Here is a 22,523-nt window from a genome sequence, read left to right on the forward strand (position 1 = left end):
GTGCAAAGAACCTGATAAAATATATGTAGTACAAGTAATATATAAAAATGTCACGCAAAGTGAAATGGCGTTATTGCATACACTATGGATACAATAGCGCCAGGTTATCATTATTCATATTATCATGAAACCAATGAACTGAGATGCGTTGAAACAAGTACAATTAGATGGAACAAGAAGAGCAGTATCCAGTAAGAGGCAATATATCATCATAAGTTTCGTGATACCACCCCATACAGGTTCCACATTGCAACTAATCAATACTTTTACCAGTATCATCGTAATAGTATCCTTTGTAAGTAACGCAATAGCAGGAGCTATCTTTTCGATGACATGTTTTTGAATTTTTACTTTCGCCATTGTTTTTATAAGTACTCCCTTTTTTCGTCCACCCCCTTGCAAAATTGGCCCTTTATCCCTCACGTTAGGACGTTCGTTTAACAGACTTCTAGTCACTATCACTGCTTGGACGTTTTTTGATCTATTCCTTCCAGGAAGAGATCTGATAATTTTTGGAACTGGAATAAGTTCAGTCAAATAGCTGTCTCTGGGGGATGTAGAGGGAGAAGTCTGAGGCGGAGAATTAGCTACTAGGTCACAGATACGTGGAGATGATGTTGCTGTGGACTAGGGATGCGCACGAGACAAGATTTGTGGCTGTCTCGTCTCGAAAATGTGCTGTAAAAGTGATGTCTCGACTCGAAAAATGTATATTTCTCTTTGGAAGAGCCGTGTCTCGACTCGAATTTTGTCAAGAAAAGCCTCTCTCGACTCGTCTCGTGCGTATCCCTACTGGGGATTGTTTATATCTTTAGCGGATGTCTGGGCATTGTTGTCCAATGCAGTGCCAGTAGGAGCTTGTGTCGGAAACATTGAAGAGATGGTACTTGGTGCAAAAGTTGTTTCTTGGAGTACTAAAGGATTGAATAAGTATATGCCAGTAGCTTGAAAAGCAGCTATTGCATTTTGAGGTGTGGCAGCCTTAACCCAGACAGTAACGCCATTGCATCCATCGCGTTCGGCGTTATTGCAACCACACAACACAATGAACATACCATCGTTCCACTGCTCTTTACTAACACACTGACTCAGGTAAACACAGTTGATACACTCGTAATTGACCATTGTGTTTTATAAAAATAATACCGTTTAAATTCCTATACATTACGCGCCTGTAGTGATATTAATATAAAGGACTTCAAAAATTCTATTCTCAATCTTCTGGTATGAATTGATAAAACAAAAACTGCTCAACACACACTTTACACCATAGGAAATCAACTCACGCGAGAAACCAACAGATGTGCCTCCTATGCATCGACACATTGCAAAGTGCTACCACCTGTTTGGTTTTTGTGCTGTAAACAGTTGAAAAACAAATGGCGTTATTGCATCCCTGGCGTTATTGTAGCCAGTTACCCTATGCTTTTGTATGGAAGGTGTTCGGTTTATATGAAACTGTTTTGGCAATGCTGTCGTTACTTGTGTAATTTGACCATAATCATGAATACAGATTTGGGACCAGTGAAATGCCTCCGTTATTGGGAAGGATACCTCATAAATCTGTCAGTTGTTGGGAAGGATACTTCGTATATCTTTCCCACCCGTACAATCAAATAGTGAAACTGTCAGGAAAATTGTTTTATCGTCAGAGGAACCCCAGCTACAGGTATCGTAACTAGGCTAACACAAATGGAGCCTAGCAGAAGCCTTCACTAATGAAAGAGGCCTATTCGAAGTTATCAGCGAAAGAGTTATCTGGGGTATTTCGTGGAAATTGTCAACTGTCAACCTACGAGAACCCAAATCACCAACGTGACATGTTCCGGAGGTTTAATCTGGTGCAGTTTACTCTCAGCCATGTTGTTTGTGGCCATCTAGGGTTGCGATGCATATATATATTTGAGTGCCAAATTTACAACCTCTTCTCGCGCCACATTGCTGACAGGTTCAAAATGGAAGGTTATTGTTACAATGAATGAAATGTACTTTTATCTCACACGGTAGGGTATAATGATAACATTTGGGCACTTACTTTCCGTAACTCATCTTGCAAGGTTCAAATCGAGTTTTATCACTTCGTTGAGAAAGGGGGCGCGGTGGCTCAGTGGTAGAGCGTTCACCTCCTATGCTTGGGGTCCCTGGTTCGATCCCAGCTCGCGCCATGTCGACTTTGTGGGGGGCAAACACCATGCTCGTGAGTTTTCTCAGGATTCTCCTGTTTCCTCCCACTTTCTTCATTCCATCATTTCGCTCATCTCTCATTATCACCGTTTCCTTTAGCATAACCGTGGGACGTTAAACTTGAAGATTTAATTTCATTTTTTTCGTTGAGAAAGTTTCACCGAATATGGTCACGACAGGAAGATTAAAATACATAAGGTGATCAAATTCGTAAAGGTAAATGTTTCCCACTTCCAAGGAATCCATCATGACCCCAAATCTATCCCTCTTTTGTATGGGGTAAGCAAGAACCATAGTGGATACACATGGACAAAGCCTCCATTTATACCACCAGATCAGTGATACTCGCTACACTCTCTACCTTTAAACCCTCCATTACGTCTTTTATTTGAAGTGAGTGTACACTGAACAATAAAAATATTTGGTACATGTATACTGTAAACCCACTTATTCGCTCCATTACATCACTGCACCATACTAACCCTTTAGTTTTAACATGATATAAAGCAGGAAATGTGAGTCCATCTTATTCCCTTCCATGACATAACTGCAAATATTTAATCAAATATTTCATATTTCATATTTAAAGTTCACATTCTCCTATTTTTAATCCACGTTCGTGCATATCATAGACTTACTGTATTTGCCACAGATTCTAAGCGTTTTACTTTCCTTTATTATTATTATTATTATTATTATTATTATTATTATTATTATTATTATTATTATTATTATTATTATTATTATTATTATTATTATTATTATTATTATTATTATCGAAACTTCCTCACCAGGCTCTGACTCACTTCCCTGAATAGCTTCTTCAACATAATCTACCTCAGATTCATTTTCAAAACTACGTAACTTCAGTCTTCGCCAGTGGTGTCTGAAGAAAATTTTCTAGGGGGCATCTCCATGGTTACTACCTGTATATTACTCTGGTATTGCTGATATTTAATATGCGAGGTTTGCTATATTAAGTATACATTTTCGCGAGCCAGGGTGGCGGGACCTTCCGTTCCCCCCTTCCTTTGGGCGAACATGGTGTTTAGGTAAGATACTAACAATGTAATGACTTCATCACAGTGTGACTATTCTCCATTAGGTACACTATGATGAAACAGAAAACATCCACGTAATGTATGAGATTTTTCATTAGATAGAACAAGAGGAAGTTTAACAATGGAAAACATGTAAATATATTATTTTAAAACATTCTAGAGAAATAAAATGCAATACACCTACTAAAGGTATATAAGACGTCTTAAGTACATACATATATAAGACATATTTTGCCTTAAAGTAAATAGAAACTAGAAAAAATAGAACTACTTTATAATTGTACATTCAGTGCTCTTACCTATTTATACATGACAAACTTAGGGTTAAATTCCAAAGTTGGGCGTCCGTTTCCAGCGAAATTTTTAAAATTTACAGGAAAGATATGGATAATTTGATCGTTTGTGTGCTTGATAACATATAAGAGTCTCGAAAAACCTGTTTATTTGTTATATATAAACGGTTATAAACATGGGACTATACGGCGAGCGGACGGAACTACTTGGCGCAAGGTAACCGAACACTTGCATTGTGGGAAAGAAGCGAGCATTTATGTTATCAACATGGCGAATGTACAAGGGCAATGAACTAGCAGTTTTAACATTTGTGAAGCAATACGTTGATAACGAGCAAAATCTTTTAAAAGTTTGTGAAGAGCACGGATTAATGAACCTAATAACACATTGCAGAAAGTGTGGAAAGAAGATAACAGCGAAAAAACTTGACGAAAGCGGACGCCCAACTTCGGAATATATGCCCAAACTTATAACAGTGTTAATAATTAAAAGAATAAGCTGAGAATGATCAGTCATCTAGTGACAATTTAGAAAAAAAAAGTTCGCTGGGATCGATATGTTTATTTATCAACTGTGGTGGATATGCAAGCCACTTTAATTATCTTCAAATTTCTACAAGACAACTTAATGAATGGCGTTTTTAAAAATACTTAATAGAAATATAAATAAAAGTCAACGAATACTAGTCCTGAATAAATATTCTTTCTTAATTAAGAAACAACAAAATGAACAGCACTAAGGGGTACTTATACCCTACTCCAAAGAGCATTAATTAAAACAACAGAACAATTTTAAGCGAGCGAAAGTGTGCTTCAATCACGAAACAATAAATGTGTTTGTTATGTGTGGCTTGTGAGCAGGGAGGACCGGATTTAGCACTAGGCCCGCGCCAAGGGGCGCACGTTGGACGAAAACTTAATAAGCAAGAGGAAAAATGCAAATGTTGAATAATAATAATAATAATAATAATAATAATAATAATAATAATAATAATAATAATAATAATAATAATAATAATAATAATAATAATGAAAGACGTTTTAAATCAGAGTGAAGGCCCTCTATGTAATAGTTCTTTAACAAGTTTCGATCATTGGTGATTGAAATTGAGTAGAATTTTAATGTTGTACACTGAGAAAAAAAAAATGTAGGTGGCATACTTAAAAACGTAGGTTACATTCGTAATTCCTGTAGTTTCCGGACTTAACGTACAACCGTATATAACATCCTGCAGCAAACGTATAGCTGAAAAAGTATGTATTATACATACTGTCTGCATAAGTGCAATGACGTCATTCGTGTGACGTCATCTGCAGTAACAAGTATATACGGAGGTAATATCTAGCTTTGTGACGTCACGATCGTATGTAGCATGTGGGTTAATAATGACGACACTCACTGACTATCAGGACGGAGCATAATTTCAAGAAGTATGCAATATACGTTCTGTACGTGTGTTTCTTGCGTTCAACCCCGAGGCAGCATCTATATTGTACTTGTGCCCCGTACGTACGACTAGATACAGTATACGTATTGTACGTATGTATTATACAGATTTTCCTTATGTCGCACACAGCTTGTCCCGATACAGCATACAGAATATCCGTATGCACCATACAGAGTGCACATATGCAGCTTACAGACTGTGTGCATGCAGTATATAGATTATACGTATGTCGCGTACAGGCTGGCCGTATGTAATGTATGGATTGGATGTATGTAGCTTATAGATTGTCCGTATGAAATATACGGATTTTACCTGTATCGCATACGTATTGCCTTGTTGTAATATATGGATTGGGCATATTCAGGATCTAGATTGTACGTATAGTGCACCATTATTGAAGTGCTGCAACATACTGAGAAATGCAGGATACATTCTTACTGTAATGTTGTCACATATTGTTTTTCTCTGTATGGAAACAAAAATAGCTTAAAATATGGTTGATCTTTTGTGCCAATAATAATAAAATTAAAAATACTACACTTTTCAATCTTAGTTTGGAGCAGTGAAACTGTCCAGAGAAATGTATTTACCTGCAGGGTGTAAGTTTGGACTTCCTGCTAATTCTTTGGAAAGCTACTGCAAAGCCAAGTGTTGAAAAGTGGCACAAGCGTTAATTTTAAAATTATTGGCACAAAGGAGGTTAACCATATGTTAAACTATTTTAGTTTTCATACAGAGTAAATCAATATGTGACAATATTACTGTAAGAATTTATCATACCTTTTGCAATAACTTAGTTGCAGCACTTCAATAATAATGCGAAATGCACAGCCATGTACAATCCTATGTTCAAACTCAAACTTACGTACAGTCATTTATTAAGCCGTTATCATCCATTGCTTGTACAGTCACGAAATTAAATATTCTTCATTTGACAAAATTTGTTTTCCTAAAAACTCAACAATAAATTAACCTATTAGAGTACCGACTTTGGCAGGTTGTCAAGTTATAACTATTCGAAGAATAACAACAAAAAGATCCAAATAAATTCATTTGTTCCCGAGCTATTGGCAAAAGAAAATTTGTCAACTGTCAAATACTTTCTTTTCCGTGTGTACTATATAAAGACGACTTTACCTCATTCTTTTCCTTAATAATATCCTCTTCCAAAATGCAGAAGTTGTTACCACAAGAGGCGTGAATAGGATTTTCCAGAAATAACTTCTCTGCACATTTTAATTAACAGATAAGTTATTTTTTAAATGACGCTATAATTAAAAACATGGTGTCAGCTGAAAACGTGTTCCCTCACAAGATGATACCTACACAGTACTCGCCATTAAAAATGCAACTTCAGGGAGACAGGGTAGCTACGCCAAAGTTCCCAAGCCGATATCTAATAGTAAGTGTCGAATATGCTTAACCCTTAACATACCAAGCGGGGTACTCTAGGGACCCCAGAGAGTGATATTTAGTGATACTGCCGCAATCATAAGAATCAATTTCTTCTCAATTTTTATATGTATCCTGCAACCCTTTGAGATATTAATTACATGATTAGATCAACGACTCGTTTCTTTAAAAAATACAAAAAATAAAAACACACTTGAAAATGTAAAAACTCCATTGTTAAACCTGTGTTTCAGATTTACGAACACAAAAATATAAAATTGTATGAAGAACTGAATAGTGCTCAAATATACATAATATTTGATGTCAACAATGTTCATTTAACTTAAGTATGCTTCTAGACATCCAAAAAAATAATAGTTGGAGTAACCCTCTGCAATACTATGTTGAGAAATTAAAATAATACTTGGGGTCTCCAGAAGACTCCAGCTTGGTAAACAACTTTGACGACTTAGGCTTGGTACGTTAAGGGTTAAACTTACCGCTGTTTTCGCTGTGTGACAACGTGGTGACAAAGGAGCAGAACTGACCCAACATTGACAACCAGAACGACTGTAACACAGCGAGACATCGAGAGGATGTTCTCTTCTGGTATGGTAAGCCATGCGTCTTACGATCCAATGCCACAGCTCATCAACTGTAGCTGGCGGAGTTCACAGGTATGAGAAGCTGTGCAGCCATCGACCAAACATATTTATCCTTCCCTGCTCTACACATTCTGCAAATTTGGACTTTCCTGGATGTATCCTTCTTAGTTCAACATTTTAAGTAACGAGCAGTGTAATAGTCTCATACATTATTTAAAGAAAGAGCGATGATTCTCAGAACTACTCGGAAGTTCCTAGTTTACAATTTTATATGATATATATATATATATATATATATATATATATATATATATATATATATATATATATATATATATATATATATATATATATATATATAGATAGATAGATAGATAGATAGATAGATAGATAGATAGATATACAATAATTTAAAACGGTTATATCAAAGTTTGCAATTCAGAGTACAAAAAGAAGTATAGCTCTCGGAACACTGATTATAGCCAGATAATACCACTAGTAAACTCAACCACACTCAGTACCGTTAGTTGCTTGGTATTGTCTATGAGGCAAAGATCATCGTATCTCATTGCGTGTAGATTTTTGTATTTGTTTAACGCTAAAAATTGTTTGTCGCTAATCGAACCCAGTAACATATATATATACCGACAGGACGTACGTTAGTCACAAGGTTACATGAGTGAAACACTAAATTATTCGATTGACACTTGCGGCCTTGTCAACACTAGAGAAAGGTACAAAGTGATTAAATAAATACGAAACATAGCTCATACAAAATATAGCGATGTATGAAGTCTCCTTTTCATACGATTTGGATAAAGGATACATCTGTAGAGAGCAACATAAATGATTTGTCTGGATAATTTGGATTAGTCCAGAAGTCGAACAAAAATAATTTTGAAATTCGTTGTTAAGTCCAACATTTTTTCTTTCTTTCTTCGGATTCTCAATAAAGTTGACTACTGAAAAGCTGAGTTACAGATTTTATGTTAAAACATGTTCACTATACCATTGCCTTATTCACAGAACAATACATTAGTTATTAATGTATGTCTGAAATAATAGTGCTTCGTGCAGATACTTTATCCAATCGGAATCGCACAATGATAAAAAAAATGGTGCAAGGTATAATGTTCTTATTTACAGAGAAAAAGAGTTGAAAGGACTTAACGCTAACAAACATTTTCTTTAAACAGACATACATTTATTCTAATTTATGGAAGAAAGAAATAATTTGTGGAGCAGTATATTTATTAAGGTTACATATTCGTACAAAAGAATGAAAATATAATCGGGTCTGTCTTCAGAAAGGACGTGCTTTTAGCCACAAATTACACTGCTTCTTTTCGCTGTCTTTCATGCAGAATCCTGGTTTTGTTTTGATGCATGAAATACCTGAAACAAAAATCCAAAAAATATTTAAAATGTTACATTTTAAAATATTTAACATTTTTTTAAATTAAATGGACAAAATCTGTTCAGTCAGGTATGGACTTTTGGGTTTCTGGTAGAAAAACGATTAATTAAAAAAAGTGTTTATTGATGCTGAACAACTCGAAATGTATTACTATGCAAAAGTAAGTGGGTACCCAATGGCGTTCGAGGTACTATGGGGTACCTAATGTCTGCATTTTTAAATATGTGGAAATATATGTCTCTAAAATGTAAAGAACTGATATCTGTTTAGTACAGAAAACCGCATCTCGGTAAGCCTTATGGATACCGAGGTATGGGAAAATAAAGAACAAGACCATAGAAGTGTGAGGTTTGCGTACCAGATTGTGCAGTTTCGAAAACGTAATTACTGAGAGCTAACAACAACCTCAAAAGTAGTTTCAATTCAATACACTACACACACGTCCTTATGGGGGTTTTCGGGTACTATGGCATTCACAGACCTCCCATTTCTAAACATTCTAAAATATATCTTAATAAACTTATAAAGAACGTTACAGGTGTGTGTTTACCGAAACCGCAAGTCGGTACGTTTAACAGTTACCGAAATATGGTGAAATAAATAGGAACACCATAGGTATGTGGGGCTTCCATACTTGACAGTACAGTTTAGAAAATTAATGAAATATAACTAATGGCTATCAAGATATTGTCAAATAAAGGGAGGACCCACACAGTTATGGGGTTTTCGTGTTAGGTGGTAAAATTTCCGAAACCGGTCATGAAATCTGAATAAGCACCAGTAGCAATTTCATCCTAAAGTAACTGGGTATTTCCATGGGGTTTTAGAACATCATGGGTCTAAAAAGATTAAGTTTTAAAAGTTTTGGAAAATATAATTTGACATTTGTAAAGAGTATTAGAAAAGAGAATAGAGTTACCCAAAACTTCCAGCCAGTACATCTTACAGCTAGAGAGACACCGTGAAATAAAAGAGTATTAGATCTTGAAATTTCATAAAACAACTTTTGATCTTAATAAAAGTTAAATAAGATGGTACTTATATGGGTGAAGTGAATACCTCACACTCGTCAGGGCAATTCCGATCGAAAGATTAATTCAGCTCGAAGTTTTCTTCGGGTAAATCCAAGCGTGATAATTTCTAGCGTACAAAAAGAATGAAAATTCTTTGTCAATATCTAATATAGCAACCGAGATATAAGTAATTATGTATTTTATGACGTCGTAAAAATGGAGACCCATATGGATTTGTACTGTTGAGTCTTTGCTGTAAGAAGAAGAAATTTCAGAAAATTACCGTATATACCTTAATAGACAATTAAATGGGTGCAGGCACGGTGGCTTAGTGGTAGAGTGCGTACCTTTGGTGTATTGGGTCCCTGGTTCGATCCGCGGCCAAGTCAGTTTGTAGACGACATCGTATTCGTGGGTATTCTCGGGGTACTCCCGTTTCCTCCCACCTTTGCACTCCATCAATTCTATCATCAACATTCATTTACCTTAATTTCATTTTAAAATTAAATGGGCAGTTAAGTGTGATCGTATCTCTGTGGATTAAGAGAATACTCCAGTGTAGTTTCTGCAAAACATACTAGGTAAACACCCCACCACGAAGTTACTGTGTCCTCACTGATTTAATTGCCTATTAAGGTATATACAGTAGGTTTTTGAATTTCTTTCTTATAGCAAAGACCCAGAAGTACAAATCCTAAAAGATCTCTATTTTTACGTCATAAAACATATGACTCGTTATATTTTGGTTACTATATTAGATATTCACAGGGAATTTTCACTCTCTTACACAGCTCGATGAACCTTTGAAACTGCCTGAAGAAAACCTAGAACTAATCTTTCCATCGAAATTGTAATGAGGTACTCACTTAACCCATAGAAGTACCATCTTATTTAATTTTGTTGGGACCAATAATTTTTCCGAAGTTTCAACATCTCGTACTCTTTTATTTTACGGTGTTTCTCTATATGTTAGATGTACTGGCTGGAAGTTTTAGGTAAACATATTTATACTTACATATTTCTAATACTCTTTACAAATGTCAAGTTATATTTTCAAAAGCTTTTAAAATTTAATCTTAGTAGACTGTAAGATGTTCTAACACCAAATAGAAATATCTAATTACTTGAAGATGGAATTGCTGCTGGTGCTTATTAACTTTCCATGACCGGTTTCGGAAATTTTATCATCTAACACGAAAATCTCATACTTGTAATGGTCCTCCCTTTATTTGACAATATCTTGAAAGCCTTAGTCATATTTTAATTCATTTTCCAAATTGTACCTTCAAGTATGCAAGCCCCACATACATATCGTGTCGCTCTTTATTTTCCCATATCTCGGTATCCGTAAGGCTTACCGAGTTGCAGTTTTCAGTAAACAAATATCAGTTCTTTACATTTTAGACACATGCATTTCCATATATCTAAAATGCAGAAATTAGATACCGCATTGGAACCCCATTGGAGTACCCACTTACTTTTGCATAGCAGGGTAAAAACGCCAGTGGTTCTCACTTTAAGGTTGAAAACATACTATTTTGTCTCTTCTCTGAGCATCGTGAATCTGTCGGAGCTGTACCATAGTTGGAAAGACTCACTGATCCTTCCTATAATGACCATGTAGTCAGATTTCAAAAAGGAGTAGCCGTTGAAGGAAAACCAATATTTTAAAATCCTTGCACCAGTAGTCGTCAGCTTAAAATCAAAATGTTCCAGTAGTAGTCAGAATTTTCTACCAGTGTTCGCCACTCAAATAACTTGACATAATTTATTCAGAAACGCACTGTTTATCAGTTTAAAATTAAGAATAGAGTATAAAGTACTAATGTTAATAACTGTGCATCACTTTTGGCACTCAAGAAAGAAAATAAAAACGTTTTTACATACTTTTTTAAAGCAATTTCAGTAAGAAAAATGTTAACTGAATTCAAAAGTTAACTGTATATTATTTTAACGTTAAGAGTACAATATTAAATACTATGTTTAATAACTATAGTGACTTTAAGCACTCAAGAATGAAAATAAACATGTTTGTACATACATTTTTAAAACAATTTGAGAAACAAAATAAGTTAACCGAATTCAAAACTTAATTATACATCACCTTAAGATTAAGAATGGACTATAAAATACTGAGGTTAATAATAATGCATTACTGAAGAATGAAAACAAAAATGTTTTTAACTACCTATATTGTATTTACATGTTGTTATTTCTCATTAACATGCTTTTTGATAACGCACGATATGGGCTAGGGGTGCGCACGAGAAATGATTTGAGACTGTCACCTCTCGCAAAGATGTCGCGAAAGTTGTCTCCTCTCGAAATCTGTATCTGTTTCTATTGGAAGAGCTATGTCTCGTCTCGAATTTCGTAACAAAAATTCTGTCTAGTCTCGTGCCGTGCGCAACCCTAATCAGGCCATAGACAAAAACTTCATTTCGGAGGGGTTTCGATAGGGCTTTGTGATATCCAAATTTTAAAATAGATAATCGATATTGAAATACTATTGAAACTTGTTCGAAATATCAAAAAATACAGCAATATCAAAATATAAGCAATATCAAAAATCGAAAATATAGAAATTGATAAATATCAAAAACATCGATATATCGGTCAAAAATTTCGATATCGATAGTTTGATATTTGAAAATATTAATCGTTCGATCGAAATATCGCACATCCCTTGGCTCCAACTGTTACCACCTTAAAAAAGAATGTGAAAATTGCTAACTACCTAGGTAATCTGTAAGTACCGTACCTTAAGACGGGGTTACTTTGCACTTCAGGGTTAACTTCGCACAAAATACGAAAAAAGTTACACAGTCTTCCGTCGGTAAACCCATGAACTGTAAAGAGAAAGTTTCAACTGCCACCGTAAGATAGAACATCTAACTGGATTTTGGCTATAATGTTGGCGGTTAACATCAGTTCTAATCACCTGAAGGGTTTGTTGTTGTAGAGGTATGGAAAGCACTCACTGTAAATGCAGACAAAATTTGGAAGATATCACCTACAAGAATTTCCGTCAAAGTTAAGTCGGTTTCGTAGAATTCTACTGTGTATGATGGGACTTCCAAGCAATAGTTGAAACTGAAGGGTGAAACATTGTAAAGTCATAGAAAAATAACACTGGGAGAAGGCTGTTTTGAGCCTCAAATCGTGGTTACTTTGCACCGGGTCAACGTAACCCCTTAAATGGGAAATTCTTACTACTGGCACCTCCTCCCGTCTAACTTTAGGAAAATTTCCTCTTTAGATAGATGTCGAAATGGATTTCTTGTTGGAAAATAAATTACGAACAGCGGCGGATTCAGAAGAATAGTTTGAGAGGGACTTCACACAGAAATACTTCGTTTATTTAGAAATCACTAGACTTTTTGAAGGGCTTGACGGGCATACGCATAGAAATGACTAAATTAGATTTTTTAAAAAGAAATCCTGCAATTTGGGTGGGCTTCAGCCTGAAAGCCCCAAATCCCGTAAATCTTCCACTGATTACGGTTGAGAAGATATTCTTGGATATAAAGAGCAGCCAAGGGAAATCTGTTCACGGAGATTTTTTGTGTTTTTCAGTTGCCATTTTTGTGGGTCATGCTAAACTATCAGAATGTGGCTCCTATTTCGGTACCAGAAAATACATAATTTTCTTTACAAATATCGATAATTCATACTAAGTACTGATACCGGTACCATAATTCCAACATCAATATTTGTAGACTGCATGCAGTTTTGTGTAAAAAGTGAAATGTATAAATACAGGAGAGAAAACATTGCAGACAAACATTATGTTAGTATGTTGAACATGCTTTTTTGTATGTGGTGCAAAATATCTTCATCTATGGGGTTACTTTGCACCAAAGTTTATATGAAATGAAATCTTTGAGTTTTACGTTCCACGATTTTGCCGGGTATGCTAAAGGAGACGGTGATGATGAGTAATGAATGAAATGGTGGAATGAAGAAAGTGGGAGGAAACGGGACAACCCCGAGAACACACGGTGTTTGTCCACCACAAAGTTCACTTGGCGGGGACTGGGATCGAACCCGGGACCCCAAGCACCAGAGGTGAACGCTCTACCACTGAGCCACCGCGGCCCCTCATATAGAGTACAAGTAACAATATGTTGTAAAAAAATGGCCCGTCTAGAGGTCATGCAAGCTAAACACCAATACAATTGTTACAAATTTATTTACTAGCACTGTTTAATTATCTACGGTGCTGAACATCGCAACACCAATATCATTATGTCACATCCTTTCAAAACTATGCTAACTGCAAAGTAGACCTGCTTTGCTTCGTAATGTCAAATAGTTGATTACTGTGCTCAAATGCAGGCAAGTAGCATACAAATTTATGATGTTGAAGGCGTTATTTTTCACAGCTATGAAGAAAAGACATGAAAACGAAAAATAAAAATAAATCTTTGTTTTACGTCCTACGGTTATGCTGTGTATGCTGACAGTCCCAAATGAGTATTGAAAATTGATGATCTTGGAATACGATTTGGTGGAATAATGAGGGGGAAAAATAGACATTGATTAAATATAAAATTGAAAAGAAATAAGGGCCTGACGCTCAAATATTTATCTATCTGGCAGCCATCTTGATCCCTCTAAAATATCACGAAGTACTTGATTGATTCTAAACCCAATAATAGTAATAGTAATTATAACAATAAACACAGAATATACCTAGATATAATTTACGCACCTTGAAGTCTAGAAATTAATTATTGCAATCCTCAGCATTCCAATAGAACTTTGGTTTCTCCAAATGAAGATTCGGACATCGGTTTTCTTCTCAAGCAATAATGGGGTACAATAATCAGTTGCAGTCCAAAGCCAAGTCACTAAGCATGAATATAAAAGATTTTGTGTTAAATATTTCAATGTAAATTTCATGAAATACAATTCATTAGTTAGTTACATACAGACTCTTACGCATGTAAGTCAGAATCTACTTGTAATAACTTGTAAATTTAAACAAAATTATACTACAGTTATAGGGACATCAAACATATATTCCATAAGATATATACGGTGTCTCAAAAGTTCCCTGACATAAAGTAACTCGGTTATTATCAGAGTTACAACAAAATGTAATTGGGAAACCGTCTCCAAATATGATGTTTCCAATGTAAGTTGAAGGAATTTTCGAAATCGGATGAGTCGTTTGGCTGTACACTCTTTATGCGTCCAATGTTAAATGAAAATGCAACGTTGCCATTTACCTGGACCCACAACATAAGTGAATGAAGTTACTGTCTTTTACGTTAACATGTCGATGGCCCATTTCAAACAGTAACTTCATTCACATATGTTGTGGGTCCAGGTAAATGGTAACATTGCATTTTCATTCCACATTGGGCGCATAAAGAGTACAGCCCAAACGGCTCCTCCGATTTAAAAAGTGTTCACTTTAGATTGAAAACAACATATTTAGAAATGGTTTTTCCTCTTACATTTTGTTGTAACTCTGATAACAGAGCTACTCTGTGTCAGGGGACTTTCGAAACACCCTGTATACATCATACGAAGTTCCTTTCTAAATTCTACACGGGTGTAGTTTAATTGAATGTGAGATGGATGATACATTAGGCCGTTTGGGAATACTCACACAGATGGCCGCCATTTTGGATTAAATTTGTTTGTTATAAATTGGTGGGTAATGTGATATATATATATATGGCCACGAGCTAGAATTTTCTCAGTATGTCAAATATGCAATCAGATTCCATGGAGCTTAATTTGGTGAAAAGTTATTGCAAATTGAACGTTGTATTTACCTCTTTCTTCTAGATGTAGAACCATACCGTTAGAACGTGAGGAATGTATCGAAATATTCAAACTGTGGGGCGGGAGGAGAGCCTGTGCAGTGGTTACCGATTGCAAACAGAATCATCCACAATGTGACTGTGTTACATGTTGCAGTGTCACAGTAATTAACTAAATTTGAGGAGACGGGCACACTCGTGGACATACGTCGTAGCGGACGATCGTAGACAGCTACAGATGAAGCAACGCCTACGGCAGTGCTGACTTCCTTCTCGATGTGGCCCCAAAGGAGCACACGTCATTTATTAATGCAATGTGGGTTGAGTCATAGGGTCTGCGCGTGTATAAGTGCATCCGTACAAGGTGCAAATGAAGCAACATCTCCACGAGAACGATCTTGGTCGCCAAGTGCAGTTTTGTGACCGAGTTATCGAGTAATTATGGTTAAACTCTAACATTTTTATGCAAATACTCTTTTCAGATGAAGCTGACCTCTACGTAAATGGGAAGGTTAATAGGCAGAACATGCACAATTGGTCACCTGACAACCCCGCGTGCAAGACCCCTCCAACATGACCAGCGCAAAGAAAATTAATTATGGTGTTGGCAGATAAATGAGGAATACGTCTAATCAGTCACTTTTTCATTCCATAAAATTAACTGCGGAATAATACCTCACGCTCGTACAGGGATAGATATTGCGAGCTGCGATGCCCGAGGATGGTACATTCTCGCAGTTTTTTCAACACCATGGCGCTTTCTTCATTATGGATTCGTGGTGCGTCACTACTTGAACAATTCCCTAAAACATGAGTTGATCGACGAGAGGCAGTTGAATGGCTGCCCGATCACCGGACCTAACGCTGTTCAATTTCTAGCTTTGTGGACATGTTAAGCCTATGGTTTGTGCAGTAAATATTCATAATTTTTATCATCTAGAACAAAGTATCGCCATCGTCTGTGCACGAATTTGACCCTATATCCTACTTTGTGTCCACATTAATTGGAAGAAGCTTCTGCAAATGTTTATTGCTCAGTAGGAACATGTGGAACATATACTATAACCAGGGGTAAAAGTGGACCTGAAAAGGTGGGGGGACGGTAGGTAGCGGCATCACTCCACGCCGTTCCTCCTGCCTATCTTTGCCCATTGTACCATTTTAGGGTCTGGGAGACGCCGTACATGTTTTTCGAGGTGAGGAACTGTGTCTCCCGCGTTCCCCCTTGCTATACCCCTGACTATAACAGGGAAATGTGTTCGAAGTGGGAACAATCAGAGGCGGTGCGTTTTATTACGATTTTGACTCGACATATCGGCTATCTAAATGTTCAAATGCAGTGAAGTGTGAAGCCTACAAGATTGCATTTCTATTTACATAATGTCTGAAAACCACTGGAAAGCCTCTTTAGTTACGGAGAAAAAATGGAGAGACTGATCCATCTATCGTGAACAACTTTCTGAAAAAAAAATAGCCCCTTACCTTGTATCAGAGAATTATACACGAAAGTGCTCAAAAACCGACTTTTAATATTAACAATTTCCAGCGGGAAAACTCCTGGACCACACACTCGAATGAGGGGTATTTCAAACTCCCGTAAGATTCGCCCCCACTGCAATCCCCTAAATCCGCCCACGCTCAAACCACGACGCTTATAAGACTTCAGACAAGACGACACATACCAACATACGAAAGAAACAATTCAATATGGCACATCAAAATATAAACTAATGAACTTCTTTGAAAACACCTCATTTTACAAACAAAAGGTAGAAAAAGGTAAAAATAAATGTCAGTATTGTCAACTTAGAAGCTACTTCTACATGAGAAATAAAATCTTTGTCAATATATAAAAATGGATTTATTAAAGGTATCTAGCATTTATTCTTCCCTGAAGGTATATCTTGATCACTAAAAAACCAGAAACGGTATGTCTCTATCACTGAAAAAAAAAAACCAGAAGAATATGACATACTACATATAGTCTCACTTGGTTCACTGCCAATAACATTTCACCAGAATAAGTTAAATGATATCTGATTGCACATTTGACATCCTCAGAACATTTTAGTTCATGGCCATGTATCACACTACCCACTTATCATCCGTATTACAATTTCGAATCTAAGATGGCGACCGTCCGCGTGATGTAATCCGAAAGTATCCTTCTGGGCCTAATGTGTATCTCTTATCTCGCACTCAATGAAACTACATCCCTGTAGTTTTCAGAAAGGATGACAAGGGACTTCTGATGCATCCTGTATATAACAGTTGTATCAATAATGAAGTTGGAAGTATGTGATCTAGATCGTTGTTTCCAATTTAACCTAATGTCTTGCTGGAAAGGGAATATTTGTTGAAATCTGAGTTTTACGTGCGATGGATATACCGGCTAGGCTAAAGGAGACGCTGATGATGATATAATGAATGAAATGGTGGAATGAAGAAAGTGGGAGGAAACGGGAGAACCCCGAGAAAACCCACTCACACGGTGTTTGTCCACCACAAAGTTTACTTGGTGCGAGCTGGGATCAAATCAAAGACCCCAAACACCAGAGGTGAACGCTCTACCACTGAGCCATCGAGGCCCGACAGGAATATTTGTTGAAGTCTACTGTCTTCTTCACTACCAAGGTTACACAAAAATGAGCCTACGGTTTTGATGGAATTCGAACCAACATTATATGTATACTCTCTCAGCGAGAATCAAAGCTGGCACCAAGTTTACATATGCGCGCGCATTGTATGTTACTTATATAGCTCACAGAGCTATGGGCGAGCAAGCAAGGCAAGTGCCCCGGGCGCGTGGTTGGAGGGGCTACTAAAAGAGAGGTTATATATTAGTACTTTTCCGTTTTGGTGTTTAATACTTTTCATCAGAGTGCGAAATCATGAAATCAAAGTGGGGGAGACTGAAGGACTGAAGAGAGCGAGAGAGAGGAAAAAACAAAAAAAAGCTGTGCAGTTTTACACTTCAAAGAATTGTAGTGAAATGAGAAGGTCAGAATTCAAGATGACTTTCGGATGCTTGGCACGAAGAAAAACATTGCAAGCAATTAAAAAAATAATAATAATAATAATGTGATATATTTTGTAGGCTTTGGATATGTATGTTTTAGTTGGCATCAACAATTATTGGTGTGTTTTGTCACAATTGACAGTTTAGCGAGAGACTAGGCTAACTGACAATTTTAACTTTCTGAAAGAAAAGGAAACAAATGAAAACAGCACGTTACAAAGGATACGTCTGATATTCATAGTTTGGCTTAGTATACAACAGGGGTGGATCCAGGATGGACTACTGGGGGGCGGTGGGTTGTAATGCCACTACTTACAAGCTATCGCTACTTTTAAGAGATTCAACTCTGGGTGGATTTTATTTTATATTAAAATACACAAAGTTTCCTCTTCTTGGGGGCGATAGACCCTCCCTGGATCCGCCCCTAACTCAGGACAAGCTACACCGACAAGTGGTTGAGGCAAAGGTCAATTAATGACATTGGTATGCTGTTCCGTCAAAATCTCAATCTTGACCTGGATGTAGGTTAGCCTGGTCCTCACTGAACCCCTCAATTGAATGTTTAATATGTAAATTAGGCACTCCTACATCACAAACAGTAAATATATCCTACTTTATTCTACGTTTTTAAATGCATTTCTACAACTGATTGTAACTTTAAAGGTTCTCGTGAAGATTAGCTGGCGGAGGTTACCTGACATAGCCATGAGTTATCAAATTAACAGTTGTGCATCGTGGGTGATGATAATGATCCTGAGGTTAGATGTTAAATTGGACTCGAGAGCGGAACAAGGGCTGGTGTTATTCGTGTCTCAGACAGGGCATGAAATGGAACGAATATGAAAATAAGGTTCCTGTAATAGTTTTCCACAGGGTTTGAAAGATTTTCGAAACACTTGGCATTTTTTTTTATCAAGACTTGACATTTTTTAAAAAAAGAAACCAAGACTTGGCAATTTCAAGTTTCATTCCCCTCCCAATCTTGTAATGCTCGCTACGCCGCTGTAAGCAATACATATTTTCGACAATATTCGTTGTTCATCCGTTTCCGCTGGGTTACAACGTGGTAAGCTGCATATGGGACTTTTAATAGTGTTATTATAATGAGAAAGAATTGCAAATTATGTTGATGTTCCTAAAAGAGGGAAATTGAAAGAGAAATTAAATTAAAAATAAATAAGGGAGAGAAAAGTAATTACTTGAAAATAAAAATAAAGTCTTTGAGTTTAATGTCCCACGATTATGCTGTTAGGCTAAGGGAGACGGTGATTAAAGCAAGTTAATGGTTATGGAATATTTGGTGGAATGAGAAAGTGGGAGGAAACCAAGTCCCCGAGAAAACCTACAAGCACGTATATGAAAATGAAGTAAAACATACACTGGCCTATGCTTTCTTTGTCTAGCAGAGTCATAGTTTGGAATCGAAAATGTGTTTTGAATCCTTCTATTTAGAGACTGAGAGTGTAAGTAACGAAATCACTTAATACATCCATTAAGATTTCGGAAAGCGAAATCTAAATTTAGGTAAGCTAACTCCATGTACAAACTGCTTGCATCCGCTTCGTACATTGTTCGAAGGGTCACGAAGCAAATCAGCTCATTTAGTCTACACATACCTAGTACCTGTTAATTACCTGCTTCGTTTGGGTTCGATCATTCTAAACTATTTTACTGGTAGCATATATTCGTTCGTTTAGCCAGGATTTCGTAATGGAAGGGGGTGCGTGACTTGAAATACTGTGGTTACAACACCAGGGGATCGATCAATCTAAACTATTTTACTGACAACATATCCATATTGATTTGTTAGGACAATAAAATGAGGATATGGTAGTAAGTATTTTAATTAAAGAATTATGAAGAAATCTTGCGTAAAAGAATAGAAAAAAGTATTAAAAAAGACATAGTCTTCCGAGGTCATTCGAACTCGGTTCTTCTCGTCTTCTTTCTATTTCTCTTATCTTAGTTTAATGCCGTCAAGGATAGCAACGAGATCTCTTTCGGGAGTAAAGACATCCTATAAAATGGAGTAGTGTTGCCGCGAAATTCAAAATGGTTCATATTATTGGTAATTCTGGGCATTGCTTAAGTTCTGACAGGCTATCTGAAAGAACCGGTTTATCGATCGTCATTTTAGTCCATAGGGTTACCGGCGCAAATCCCGGGGGGATGAGGACATGTCCCCTCCAATCTTAGAAGTGTGGGGGGACTTTCCCCTCAATAATCCGATTTGAAATGCGTTTTTGGGGGAGAAATGTGATAATTTGTGTCCGATTGCCACAAAGGAAAGTAAGATGAAATGATGTCCCCACCCCAGAATAAGCCTTCAATCTGCCCGCCTCACAATTTTGAAGATAACTCTGCTCCCCTGATCCTCCGCAGCATTGTTTTTCAACTTCATAAATATTTTGGGTAATAGTTAAGAACAGCTACTTCTCATCTCCCGTGCACGAGGATACATCTTACTGTTGCACTACCTAAACACTCTAAGTACAAGGGCAAGAACTCAGTCTATTACCTACTTTTTAACATCCTAGATAGTCATTGAATAATTCCTGAAAGTATGGCGTTTCTCGTCCTTCCCTAAATGGGAAGTACGGCTCCTTAACTATAACCATATTTTGAACATCTTTAAAAAAATTACGAGAACTGTCTTACGCGTCCCTCTCAATGTTGAAGACAGATTTGCGCCGCTGCATAGGGTTAACATGGAGCTAGATGGAATTCGGAATGTTCCGTTACAATAATATCCAATTTCAACTCGACCCCCCCCCCCGTTTCCTCCACACAAAGGTCCTCGTAAGAAAGAGTAACCAAACGCTTCTTGTAGCTTTATATTTTTGAGGCTGATTCATCTGTTTCGTCTTTCCTTAATATTTTTCATTTCTGGATCCAAAGGGGGGGTCTGGACCCACCCCTCGGCTACGTGCCTGCTTCCCGTAAAAAGCTTCATTCGAACCCTGAATCAAACAACTCCATCTGTAAAGCAGTGCTGAGTTGATTTTAATATCCTTTTCTGCAACGAGGCTGAATGAGACGTGGACTTACTGATTAACATGGACTCCGAACCACTCCCGCCGGGAATCGAACGCGGGTCTCCCACACCAAAGGCGCGTACGCTAACCACTTAGCCATGAAGGAGCTCATCTCTAAAGCAGTGTAAGCAACAACAACAACAAAAACAAGAAACGGTAATAGTTAAGAACAGCTACTTCTCATCTCCCGTGCACGAGGATACATCTTACTGTTGCACTACCTAAACACCCTAAGTACAAGGGCAAGAACTCAGCCTATTACCTACTTTTTAACATCCTAGATAGTCAATGAATAATTCCTGAAAGTATGGCGTTTCTCGTCCTTCCCTCAATGGGAAGTACGGCTCCTTAACTATAACCAAAGAAACACACACACACATATATATATATATAGAGAGCTCCTTCGTGGCTAAGCGGTTAGCATGCGCGCCTTTGGCGCGGGAGACCCGGGTTCGATTCCCGGCGGGAGCTCATGTGGTTCGGATTCCACGTTAATCAGTAGGTCCACGTCTCATATAGCCTCGCTGCTGAACGGGACGTAAAACTCAAAAAATCAATCAATCAATCACACACATATATACATAAATACATACATACATACATATACTAGAAGTTTGCGCAGTTGGGGATCAAAACATTCTCAATGAAGTATGAGAAATAGTAAACGTCAATCAAAGTGGGCTTCTGCTTATTCTTTACTTCGTTAATACTTAGTGAAACAATACTATGAAGTAACAGTACTTAAACATAATCGAAAGAATAAGACAAGGAAACAGAGTAATTTCCGACTGATTAAACTAGTCATATATACTATACCTAACTGTTACATTGTATTTCTTACCATATTACGAAATCGATATAACTTTTTTACCAGCGATAGAAGCTGGACGCAATCCAATACTGCAATTTAGACGCTGTAACGAAAGCTGCAAGTCAAACGCCTGACACTCCTAACTCTTCAAGCTGTGTAGTAGCTGGTTCAAGCGGTCTGCAACTTATGACCTTGAAACTAAGTGCTAGTAACCAAATTAATGCCAAGGTACGATACAAACACCCCAACTTGCCACAATGACGTCAACACAAGGAAAAAAATAAAAACATCTAATTTTTGGTTCCAAAATTATGAAACAATAATAATAATGTTTTAATTCTCAGTAACTCAAACATTAGTTAACTAGAGAACATAACAAGCAAAACAAAACAAAACAAAAAGAACTGACTGCTGTTTTTAAATTTCAATGAGGCTGTAAAATATGTTTTGTTTTATTGTTAAAAAACA

At 36.9% G+C, this 22,523-nt stretch overlaps 1 non-coding gene across 1 annotated transcript; it reads left to right on the plus strand.

The window, feature by feature from the left end:
- The first annotated feature begins 2,093 nt into the window (after positions 1-2,093).
- Positions 2,094-2,165, plus strand: TRNAR-CCU (transfer RNA arginine (anticodon CCU)). The gene has a single exon. It is a non-coding gene; the product is annotated as a tRNA-Arg (tRNA).
- The last annotated feature ends 20,358 nt before the right edge of the window (positions 2,166-22,523 follow it).

Source organism: Thermobia domestica, chromosome 11 (genome assembly GCF_964235325.1).
Source record: "Thermobia domestica chromosome 11, izTheDome1.hap1.1, whole genome shotgun sequence".
In the NCBI taxonomy this organism is placed as follows: Eukaryota; Metazoa; Arthropoda; class Insecta; order Zygentoma; family Lepismatidae; genus Thermobia; species Thermobia domestica.